This window comes from Xenopus tropicalis, chromosome 5, assembly GCF_000004195.4.
Source record: "Xenopus tropicalis strain Nigerian chromosome 5, UCB_Xtro_10.0, whole genome shotgun sequence".
NCBI classification, from domain to species: Eukaryota; Metazoa; Chordata; class Amphibia; order Anura; family Pipidae; genus Xenopus; species Xenopus tropicalis.
In genome coordinates, this window is record NC_030681.2 from 11,764,588 (window position 1) to 11,777,637 (window position 13,050).

Here is a 13,050-nt window from a genome sequence, read left to right on the forward strand (position 1 = left end):
TTTTCACCCATAATGCAGCATCTTTTCTCAGAATTTAAGCTTAATTGCAGAAACGTTGAGGAGTCGCAGAAACCTTTTTTTGGTGCAAATTACGGTTTGGTATGGATTGAGTCAGCTCTGGGTCTGATAAAGTGTCGCAGCACAAAACGCGTCACACTGGTGTTTTTAACCTTTTTACATGGTGTTACAGTGACATTAGTGTGTGATTTATTTGGCACAAGTGTGCTGCACCTAATGACACAACTTGCTGTGAGTATCTATCTATCTATCTAACCATCTATCTATCTATCTATCTATATATCTATCATCTATCTATCTATCTATCTATCTATCTATCTACTTAATATATCTATCAGTTTGTCTCTATCCCTGTCTGTCTACCCACCCACCCATCCATCTCTTTACTGTACAGTGCCAAAAAGTATCCAGATACTTGCCCAATTCTCTCATATTTGTGACAAATCCTACAATAAAATGATATTCTTTAGGTTTTGTTCCGTAGCACTGTGGCAGATTTATTACGGAACATACTGGGCAATGTGGCTGGGATTCATGCAGGGTTCCTTGCAATTCCGTTGTGCTCGTTTATCAACTGTGCTCGTTTATCAATGATCAATCAAACCGGCCTATCCAATCAATCAGTTGTTCCAAAGCCATATTTATCATGGTCTCCGTGAATTCGCTATGACAGAACTACTGGTCTGAGAAATCAAATCCAGCTGAAGGGTAGGGGCAATATTTTTTCTTTTGTTTTTTTCCCAGTCAATATTGATATTGGTCAAACACACTTTCGTATCTAATCGATTCAGAGATTCTCTTCCAACAACTGGTATGGGCCCATATTACCTAACAGTAAGGTTATACAATGCTACGGCTACGATAGAAAGAATATCTAGAACAATAAATTAATGTCCTTTTTACTGATATAATATTGACATATTAGGCAGCATTTTGCAGAGATTATTCATTATTCACATCAATCCTGTCCCCACAGGAGCTTACAATCTAAGGTCCCTATTGCATTCATACAAACTGGAGTCAGTTTTATCAGGAACCAATTAACTTGCCTATATATTTTTGGATTTTGGGAGGAAACCTGAGTACCCACACAGACACAGTGAGACCATATAAACTCATTGCAGATAGTGCCCTGGCTGGAACTGAAGGACTCAGCAGTTAGTCATTGCTCAAAGTACTCAATAGGATCACTGGCAAAGGGTATAGACAGGCACATTTATAAAAAATGTATAGGCACTGCTTTTATGTTATTTTTCATATTTGCTTCAAGGTAATATCACATATAAAAAAGGTGGGTGTAACTTGGCCACACCCTGATATGCCCAAGCCACACCCCTGCATACTTGTATGCCCATCTCAGTGCATTGAGTTTGAGCTTTCAGAAGGAGCCAGCGCTACACATTAGAACTGCTTTCAGCTAACCTATTGTTTCTCCTACTCCCATGTAACTGGAGGAGTCCCAAGCCGGACTTGGATTTCTTACTATTGAGTGCTATTCTGATACCTACTGGGAGCTGCTATCTTGCTCCCTTCCCATTGTTCTGCTGATTGGCTGCTGGGGGGGAGGGGGGGATATCACTCCAACTTGCAGCGCAGCAGTAAAGTGTGCCTGAAGTTTATCAGAGCACAGGTCACATGGCTGTGGCACCCTGGGAAATGAAGAATATGGCTAGCCCCATGGGAAAAACAGAATACAATGCAGGATGCTGCTGGATGGGTTTTGAAAAAAACATCTTTTCCCATGACAGTATTCCTTTAAACGTACTTGTTTCACGTGAATCTTTTCTTTTATAATGCAATAACATTGGCAAAAAAAAAAAAAGTTGTTCTTACTAACCCAAAAGCAGCAAGTGAAAGTCTGACCTAAATTAGGCCCTCAAAAAGTGTTTTGCTTAGCTGTCAGTGCAATAGATGAGAAGTGCAATGACTGCTCTTTAGGTCTTCTCTATTAGGACTAAATCTATATCAGGATGCTACAGAGAACATTGTGTCCTGTATTCTATTTTAATATCTGGCCAACTCCCAGCTTCTCAGCAAAAGAGCGCAGGAGCCTCCTGCCTTCTACCAGATACATTAAAAAATTGTGCATAGATAGATTTAAACATTGCACGTGGTCATAAAACACAAACATGCTGGATACACAGGGATTGGGGCTTTTGATAAGTATATTTCTCGAGTTTAATTGTAAGACGAACTTGTGTAAAAAAATTATATGAATCATTTAAATTGAAATCAAAGTGAAAAGGAATAAGATCCAAGCTTATTAGCAGGGAAAAGTAGTTAAAAACTAAGTATGCTTTATCAGAAAGGTCTATGCAAATACACCAATACATACTCACAGTAATGAGTCCTTTGTCAAAAGAAACACATTTCTTTCCTACTATTGTGTACACATGGTTCCCTGTGTCAGACTTGCTTCTCTCAGCCCAAACCTCCAGGACACAGGCTTGAGCCTGCTAAGCTTGCTCCTCTCTCCCCCTCCCTTCTCCCTCCTCCCCCTCCCCTCCCTGTTGTAATCTGAGCCCAGAGCTACCAGGCAGCATCCTGCAGGCAGGGAAGTGATGTCAGACCAAGCTAAAATGGCAGATGCTATCTTAAACAGAGAGAGCTGCTAGGGCTTTTTGGTAAAGCATTCTAAACAATATTTAAAGAGTTCTAGCTGGTATTATTGTGGCTAATCTATTAGGAATGAACTGCCTCAGTAGTTTTCCTTCTCCTTAAGTGGCCACTTAGTTAACTGCATATATATGTGTTTATTGCCCCTCCACAGAAGTCTTCTTGTATCTCTGGTGTATGTGTATAATGTTTGAAGCAATAAGGTATAATCTAGTTATAGAAGTTTCATATAAGGTCTGCATTCTTACCAAATCAGTTATGGAGTCTAGATGGACAACCCTAGACCTGTAGCTAGCTGAATCCCCTTTCACAACATGGTATGTGTACTGACACGCATTTCATTAAATGGCAGCACCACAGAGACCATTTTGGGTCAAGTAATTCTGATGAATAAATGCCTTGCTCTGAAGTGCCATCTTCTCTAGGCAGTAGTTCCCAGTTAGTAAGTAAGTAGTAAGTAAGAAAAGCAACAACAGATGGTGCACAGCTTAATGCATTATAGTCTGTGCATTGTTCTGAGGTGGATGGAGGAATTGTGAGTACAGGTATGGGACCCATTATCCAGAATGCTCGGGACCTGGGGTTTTCTGGATAAGGGATCTTTCCGTAATTCGGATTTCCTACCTTACGTCCACTAAAAAAATATTTAAACAGTAATTAAACCCAATAGGATTGTTTTGGCTCCAATAAGGGGTAATTATATCTTAGTTGGGATCAAGTACAGGTACTGTTTTATTATTACAGAGAAAAGGGAATCATTTAACCATTAAATAAACCCAATAGGGCTGTTCTGCCCCAATAAGGGGTAATTATATCTTAGTTGGGATCAAGTACAGGTACTGTTTTATTATTACAGAGAAAAGGGAATCATTTAACCATGAAATAAACCCAATAGGGCTGTTCTGCCCCAATAAGGGGTAATTATATCTTAGTTGGGATCAAGTACAGGTACTGTTTTATTATTATAGAGAAAAGGGAATAATTTAACCATGAAATAAACCCAATAGGGCTGTTCTGCCCCAATAAGGGGTAATTATATCTTAGTTGGGATCAAGTACAGGTACTGTTTTATTATTACAGAGAAAAGGGAATCATTTAACCATTAAATAAACCCAATAGGGCTGTTCTGCCCCCAATAAGGGGTAATTATATCTTAGTTGGGATCAAGTACAGGTACTGTTTTATTATTACAGAGAAAAGGGAATCATTTAACCATTAAATAAACCCAATAGGGCTGTTCTGCCCCCAATAAGGGGTAATTATATCTTAGTTGGGATCAAGTACAGGTACTGTTTTATTATTACAGAGAAAAGGGAATCATTTTTAAAAACGTGAATTATTTGATTAAAATGGAGTCAATGGGAGATGTCCTTTCCCTATTTCGGGAATTTTCTGGATAATGCGTTTCTGGATAAGGGGTTCGATACCAATACATTGTTTAGGGCAGATGAGATGTCACCATGCAATTTCATGTAAAAGACAGACAGACAGACAGCAATGCAACCATTGGTATAGTGAAAAGAGGTTTGCAGATAACATGCAGTAGTCTCTTCACTACTCTATAAACTCTACAAAATGATGGTAAATTTCTGCTTTAGCAACTTTACTTATAAAAGAAGGCTGCTACACTGCAGATATATAAAGGAATACTGACAGGTTTAATTAGGTTAATTAGGGCTCATACCCACGGGTGGCTTTGTTTCCTGAACAGGCTGACACATGTTTGGAATGCATATCGACAGATCTTAAAATGAAACACATTGGTCTGAAGCGTGATACCCACGTGCATTGGCACACATGCTGGCTCTGCCTGCCGCTGTATGGCTTCTGTATTTGTTGGATGTTGGAGTCTATGAAGATTCATGTTACATGCATATGTCTGGCTAGCCATGGTTGTGTATTAAAGTTGCATTTGTATCGCATCCAAATCTAGTTGGCAAACTCACACACTAAAGACATATCATAAAGGAAAGTACAGGTATGGGACCCATTAACCAGAATGCTCGGGACCTGGGGCTTTCTGGATAAGGGATCAAGTACAGGTACTGTTTTATTATTACAGAGAAAAGGGAATCATTTAACCATGAAATAAACCCAATAGGGCTGTTCTGCCCCCAATAAGGGGTAATTATATCTTAGTTGGGATCAAGTACAGGTACTGTTTTATTATTACAGAGAAAAGGGAATCATTTAACCATGAAATAAACCCAATAGGGCTGTTCTGCCCCCAATAAGGGGTAATTATATCTTAGTTGGGATCAAGTACAGGTACTGTTTTATTATTACAGAGAAAAGGGAATCATTTAACCATGAAATAAACCCAATAGGGCTGTTCTGCCCCCAATAAGGGGTAATTATATCTTAGTTGGGATCAAGTACAGGTACTGTTTTATTTTTACAGAGGAAAGGGAATCATTTAACCATGAAATAAACCCAATAGGGCTGTTCTGCCCCCAATAAGGGGTAATTATATCTTAGTTGGGATCAAGTACAGGTACTGTTTTATTATTACAGAGAAAAGGGAATCATTTAACCATGAAATAAACCCAATAGGGCTGTTCTGCCCCCAATAAGGGGTAATTATATCTTAGTTGGGATCAAGTACAGGTACTGTTTTATTATTACAGAGAAAAGGGAATCATTTAACCATGAAATAAACCCAATAGGGCTGTTCTGCCCCAATAAGGGGTAATTATATCTTAGTTGGGATCAAGTACAGGTACTGTTTTATTATTACAGAGAAAAGGGAATCATTTAACCATGAAATAAACCCAATAGGGCTGTTCTGCCCCAATAAGGGGTAATTATATCTTAGTTGGGATCAAGTACAGGCACTGTTTTATTATTACAGAGAAAAGGGAATCATTTAACCATGAAATAAACCCAATAGGGCTGTTCTGCCCCCAATAAGGGGTAATTATATCTTAGTTGGGATCAAGTACAAGGTACTGTTTTATTATTACAGAGAAAAAGGAAATCATTTTTAAAAATGAGAATTATTTGCTTATAATGGAGTCTATGGGAGATGGCCTGTCCGTAATTTGAAACTTTCTGGATAATGGGTTTCCAGATAAGGGATCCCATACCTGTGCAAGGTAATAATGTAAATTCTGATTTAAAATTGTTGAAATTCTTAATTGAAATGGTATATTTAAGGCATAAATGAATTACGATGTGCCGCAATGGTTTTTGCTATGTAAGTTAAGAGCGGATAATTTATACTCAGCGTGTATGTCCTATGAAATATTCTTAGCATGGTTGGAAACGAAGCGCTGCCATATTCCCCGGTGGCTTGGCTGGAGACATTATTAATCACGAGTTTCAAGTTTGGGAAAAACTTGTGATTCCCTTTGTCTCAAGGGTAGAAAAGGCCAGCAGAGCTACTAAGGTCATGTTCCCAATCTGTGTGGTAAGATATGAATGTGCCATAATCACCACTTATACGATGACTTTCACTGTATCATGAGCAGATGAGCTGTAAGAGGTTTAGGAAGAAGGCAGACGTGTGGCACGTACAATGATCGAGTAGGTGGGAAATAACCTTTTGTAAAGCTCCTCTCACCTTCCCTCTGATTATTCCCCAAAGTCGCCATTAAACATGGACTGGAAATAGACAAGAAGAAAGGAGTAACCTATTTTCCTTTTTCAATGTACAAACTCACATTAGGAACAAAACAAGCCAACAGTCAAGTTTTCCTATCACAATAACAAGGTACGGGGCCTAGAATAAGAGAAAAACCACATTCGCTGTATATTTTATATTGCTGAGTTAGGAATTATTGTGGCCGAAATCTAAAATGATGCCGTAGCGGTTATTAAGGCAAAAATAAAATTCTTATTTTTGGAATCATTTTTTATTCATTTTAAACACAATTGGGGAATTTATACAACCCACCAAAGATCTTGCTTGACTTGAGCAGTCAGAGATAGCTGTTGTAGTTAGAATGAACAATTATTAAAAGTTACACGCTACATCTTGAATATATTATACCTGATGAAGTGAAGTCGTTGGGTACCCTTCATTGATTCTTATTGCTTAGCTTACCTGTTACCCTAGAATGGTTTTCCTCTTTTTTTAAAAAAAATCGCACTAGCCCAAGGTACTGCTTGTGGAGTGCTGTCAACTTCTTTCTTCTTGTAGGACTGGACATTTTTGCAAAGCACATGAGCAGTATAGAAATTGCACATACAGTAATGCGGCTTCGAGTCCTTTTTCAAAAGGAACACCACATTTCTTTCCTACTATTGTGTACACATGGTTCCCTGTGTAAGACTTGCTTCTCTCAGCTCAAACCTCCAGGACACAGACTTGAGCCTGCTCAGCTTGCTCCTCTCCCCCTTTCCGTTCTTAAAAAATTGCACTAGCCCAAGGTACTGCTTGTGGAGTGCTGCCATATTCTTTCTTCTTGTAGGACTGGACATCTGTGCAAAGCACATGAGCAGTACAGAAATCACTAGAAAAGTTCTGTATTGCACATATATTTGCCCAAACTGAGGATGGTTGGAGTAGAATAATATAGTGATCAGCAAGCAGTAGCCCAGGCTGGTGCTGTTTTTGAAGCATAAGAGCACCAAACCAGGGGAACAGGTACCAGGAAAATGGAGGGATGGTGCCTAATAACTTTTCTAATTCTTCATATTCCTTGATCTTTTTTTTTTATTCTGAACCCTATGGGGCACATTCATGATCGATCGAACGAACGAATGAACGAACGAATGCTCGGAGCATTTGTGGATTAGTAAATGTGCCCCTGTGGGGCACATTTATCAGAGGAAAAAATCCCACAAGTGTGGAGAAAAAAAGGGATGAGACCAGAGTGAATTTTCAATTTCGAATGCTGGGTTATTTGTAAGAGATCTTGAACCGAATAGTCAAGTTTTTAGTTTTTAGTAAACTAGGAAAATAAAGCGCTTGAGACTATTCCCATTGACAGAACCTCGCCAGCTTTTACATGGGAAGTATTTTAGGCCTTGGTTTTTTTTGTTGTTTAATGAATCCCCAAGTATTTTTGTTTTTTCACACATTGTCATTTTAATGGTTTTAGAGGTTTTTGAAACCACGACTAAACTCATGTCCATGAATGTCAGTCAAAAGATCCAAAATGAAAGAGCACTGTGAAAAAATTGTATTTTGGCCCAAAGAATACAAATATTGAAAAGAAAAAAAAACACAACCTTTAGTAAATACCCCCATTATTGTACGTTCCCCCCATGCTTGTGTGCATTTTCTTACTGTGCTCCAGTTTCTTCTCTCTGTATAACAAACTACTGGGTTTCAGTGAAATTAACCCTAGAGTGTGTGCCTGTGGTAGGGAAATTAAACTAAAATTAACCCTAGAGTGTGTGATTGTGGTCATGAAATTAAACTAAAATTAACCCTAGAGTGTGTGATTGTGGTCATGAAATTAAACTAAAATTAACCCTAGAGTGTGTGATTGTGGTCATGAAATTAAACTAAAATTAACCCTAGAGTGTGTGATTGTGGTCGTAAAAATGAAACTAAAATTAACCCTAGAGTGCGTGATTGTGGTCATGAAATTAAACTAAAATTAACCCTAGAGTGCGTGATTGTGGTCATGAAATTAAACTAAAATTAACCCTAGAGTGTGTGATTGTGGTCCTGAAATTAAACTAAAATTAACCTTAGAGTGTGTGATTTTGGTTGTGAAATAAAACTAAAATTAACCCTAGAATGTGTGCCTGTGGTCATGAAATTAAACTAAAATTAACCCTAGAGTATGTGATTGTGGTCGTGAAATTAAACTAAAATTAACCCTAGAGTGTGTGCCTGTGGTCATGAAATTAAACTAAAATTAACCCTAGAGTATGTGATTGTGGTCGTGAAATTAAACTAAAATTAACCCTAGAGTGTGTGATTGTGGTCGTGAAATTAAACTAAATTAACCCTAGAGTATTTGCCTGTGGTAGGGAAATTAAACTAAAATTAACCCTAGAGTGTGTGCCTGTGGTAGGGAAATTAAACTAACATTAACCCTAGAGTGTGTGATTGTGGTCATGAAATTAAACTAAAATGAACCCTAGAGTGTGTGATTGTGGTCATGAAATTAAACTAAAATTAACCCTAGAGTGTGTGATTGGGGTCGTGAAATTCAACTAAAATTAACCCTAGAGTGTGTGACTGTGGTCGGGAAATAAAACTAACCCTAGAGTGTGTGCCTGTGGTAGGGAAATTAAACTAAAATTAACCCTAGAGTGTGTGATTGTGGTCATGAAATTAAACTAAAATTAACCCTAGAGTGTGTGCCTGTGGTAGGGAAATTAAACTAAAATTAACCCTAGAGTGTGTGCCTGTGGTAGGGAAATTAAACTAAGATTAACCCTAGAGTGTGTGCCTGTGGTAGGGAAATTAAACTAAAATTAACCCTAGAGTGTGTGACTGTGGTAGGGAAATTAAACTAAAATTAACCCTAGAGTGTGTGACTGTGGTAGGGAAATTAAACTAAAATTAACCCTACAGTGTGTGATTGGGGTCCTGAAATTAAACTAAAATTAACCCTAGAGTGTGTGACTGTGGTCAGGAAATTAAACTAAAATTAACCCTAGAGTATGTGATTGTGGTCATGAAATTAAACTAAAATTAACCCTAGAGTGTGTGCCTGTGGTAGGGAAATTAAACTAAAATTAACCCTAGAGTGTGTGACTGTGGTCAGGAAATTAAACTAAAACTAACCCTAGAGTGTGTGACTGTGGTCGGAAAATAAAACTAACCCTAGAGTGTGTGCCTGTGGTAGGGAAATTAAACTAAAATGAACCCTAGAGTGTGTGATTGTGGTCATGAAATTAAACTAAAATTAACCCTAGAGTGTGTGCCTGTGGTAGGGAAATTAAACTAAAATTAACCCTAGAGTGTGTGATTGTGGTCATGAAATTAAACTAAAATTAACCCTAGAGTGTGTGCCTGTGGTAGGGAAATTAAACTAAAATGAACCCTAGAGTATGTGATTGTGGTCATGAAATTAAACTAAAATTAATCCTAGAGTGTGTGCCTGTGGTAGGGAAATTAAACTAAAATTAACCCTAGAGTGTGTGCCTGTGGTAGGGAAATTAAACTAAAATTAACCCTAGAGTGTGTGCCTGTGGTAGGGAAATTAAACTAAAATTAACCCTAGAGTGTGTGCCTGTGGTAGGGAAATTAAACTAAAATGAACCCTAGAGTGTGTGACTGTGGTAGGGAAATTAAACTAAAATTAACCCTAGAGTGTGTGACTGTGGTAGGGAAATTAAACTAAAATTAACCCTAGAGTATGTGCCCGTGGTAGGGAAATTAAACTAAAATTAACCCTAGAGTGTGTGATTGGGGTCCTGAAATTAAACTAAAATTAACCCTAGAGTGTGTGACTGTGGTCGTGAAATTAAACTAAAATGAACCCTAGAGTATGTGATTGTGGTCATGAAATTAAACTAAAATTAACCCTAGAGTGTGTGCCTGTGGTAGGGAAATTAAACTAAAATTAACCCTAGAGTGTGTGCCTGTGGTAGGGAAATTAAACTAAAATTAACCCTAGAGTGTGTGACTGTGGTAGGGAAATTAAACTAAAATTAACCCTAGAGTATGTGCCCGTGGTAGGGAAATTAAACTAAAATTAACCCTAGAGTGTGTGCCTGTGGTCCTGAAATTAAACTAAAATTAACCCTAGAGTGTGTGACTGTGGTAGGGAAATTAAACTAAAATTAACCCTAGAGTGTATGCCTGTGGTCATGAAATTAAACTAAAATTAACCCTAGAGTGTGTGCCTGTGGTAGGGAAATTAAACTAAAATTAACCCTAGAGTGTGTGACTCTGGTAGGGAAATTAGGCTGTGAGTTCCACTGGGGCAGGGAGAGATGTGACTGATTACCCATTCTCTGGAAAGTTCTAAGCATTATATCATTTCTACAAATGGAACATAAAACCTAAATAACAAAGTGATCTTTTTTACTCATCGATTCAGTGCATTGAGCTGCTTTACCTTCCCATGTTTTGTGTGCAGATAGGTGGATAATCAAAAAATACTACACGGAGGTGTTCTATAAATTTCTTTTCTTCATTAAGCAGAAGACACAATAAAAAAAAGTACATGGGAGTTTAATTTGGTCTTTGGCACTATTAGCACCATGGGTGCTCTGGTTTCCTTCCACAGGTTAACTGGGTTCTGGGTCCTCATAGTGTGAGTGAATGGGACCTTAGATTGTAAGCTTCATTGGGCCAGGGACTGATGGTAAGGATGAACTATCATTGAAAAATTAGGTGTAAAATGGTTCTGTTTTGATATTATTTATGCAATAGATGAGATTATTTCTGATTTTGTGACAAAATCTTTTATATAATAAAGGCAAAAAGGTAAGCCTTTAATGTATGAATTTTGGAAAGCTGAATTTCTCTTATATGCGGCAGTGCAAAAATATTTTATTTTCATGCTTAATAAGGTCTAGAATTTAAGCTAAAACACATATTTTCCATCTATTTTTATGTTTAGTGTACAACTCACTGCTACTCACTCTGTGTAATTTATAACATGAATTGTAAGACTATTTCCATTGCCTTTTTGCTTAATGTTTTCTTAATGTAAACTTTTTAATTTGCCTATTTCAGAGAAAATGTATTTGTAAAAAAATCCGTTTATAACCAATTCATAGGACAAGGCTGATTTAGTCATTGTCTTATTATAAATGTTATCAACATTCAATAAGAGAGAAGAAACAATTTCATGAACCTCAGTAACCAGCAGGTGGAGCAGACAACACTGCATTTGGCTTGTGAGGTTCTATGAGATGTTTTGTAGATCCATATAAAAACAGGTTAATATTTCAAAAGGAAAAACAATTGCGGGAAATGGCTAAAGTTATGCGAGGAATTTGGAGAGGATTTAAAGTGGGCAAAATATTACTAAAAGTAAAGGGTAGCAGTGTGGTTGGCTGTATTTGCAGTTTAAGCCAGCCATACATGGAGCAATGGTGTCAGGCAGTTTGGATTTAGGCCCTGCTGCTGGTATGGGCTGGTATGCATTCATTGCTATGTATATGTTGCTTCTGAAGTCCAAGGGCAAGAGAAAAGGGCACATATAGCTCCGTAAGCGAGCAACTGTGTGAGCAATCAGAATGGTTTCTTTCTGACAATGCAGCATTTTCCCCAGCGTCATTGCGGTCGTATTATTTTTAGTTCACCACTTAATATTTCTATAGAAATAAAAAAGTATGAATGAGCCTTACATGCTGCACTTTGCACCTAATTTAAAATTCAGTGCTAAGTGCAGGGCGCAGCATCACGGGCTACGGGCCAGTCCTGTGGAAGGGCAGGCAGTAAGGACAGGGCTCTGTTGCACTGTGCATTCTCTTCTGCTCTAAGGCGGACAGGAAAAGGGCAGAAGGGGAGACTAATGGGTCTCCCCCGCCCTCACCAGTACATTGCTGATGAATGCAGTCGGCAGTCAGTGGTAGAAAAGTACAAAAAATGGCCAATAGTGTCCTTACTTTACACTCTGGATAATGCTGATCCTGAAATCCTCTTAAAGCACTATACCCATATGCCAAATTCCTTACCAGAAGAACAAGTATTGCCTATTTATTTAGAGCTCATAGAAAGCCTATGCTACCCTTGTGCACTACCCAAGTGGATGGTCGGCCTGTACCCCTCAGGGCCAAGCTCTTTTAATAAGTTAATATAGTCAATGCCACTATAAGACATCACAATAAAAAAATGCACTCTGAGATATGTAAGTATTGAGGCTTGTGGAATACACTCATAAATATCCTTACACATGATTATGATAAGCAAGACGGCCATCCCACAGTACAACCATGTGCTGCATTCAAACTATTATACCAGGTTATACCAATAACCTTATACGTGACACATTACAACTGTGCACCACTGTGTCGAAATCATGGGATCACCATGATGCAATATGGTGCAAATTATTGGTATCCATTTTCATAAACCTGGAACATGGGTGCTAGTCATATGGTGTTCTTCAACGGTCATTAGATGTTTTTAAACCATTCACACTAGACTGCAACATAGTTGCTAGTCATATGGGGTTCTTCAACGGTCATTAGATGTTTTTAAACCATTCACACTAGACTGCAACATAGTTGCTAGTCATATGGTGTTCTTTATTGGTCATTAGATGTTTTTAAGCCATTCATACAAGCGTGGCACATAGTTGCTAGTCATATGGTGTTCTTTATTGGTCATTAGATGTTTTTAAGCCATTCATACAAGCCTGGCACATAGTTGCTAGTCATATGGTGTTCTTTATTGGTCATTAGATGTTTTTAAGCCATTCATACAAGCCTGGCACATAGTTGCTTGTCATATGGTGTTCTTTATTGGTCATTAGATGTTTTTAAGCCATTCATACAAGCCTGGCACATAGTTGCTTGTCATATGGTGTTCTTTATTGGTCATTAGATGTT

At 38.1% G+C, this 13,050-nt stretch overlaps 1 protein-coding gene across 2 annotated transcripts in view; it reads right to left on the bottom strand.

Annotated features, from left to right (window-relative positions):
- Nucleotides 1-13,050, bottom strand: part of spata17 (spermatogenesis associated 17) — a 117,898-nt gene that overhangs the window by 49,270 nt on the left and 55,578 nt on the right. The window lies entirely within an intron of this gene.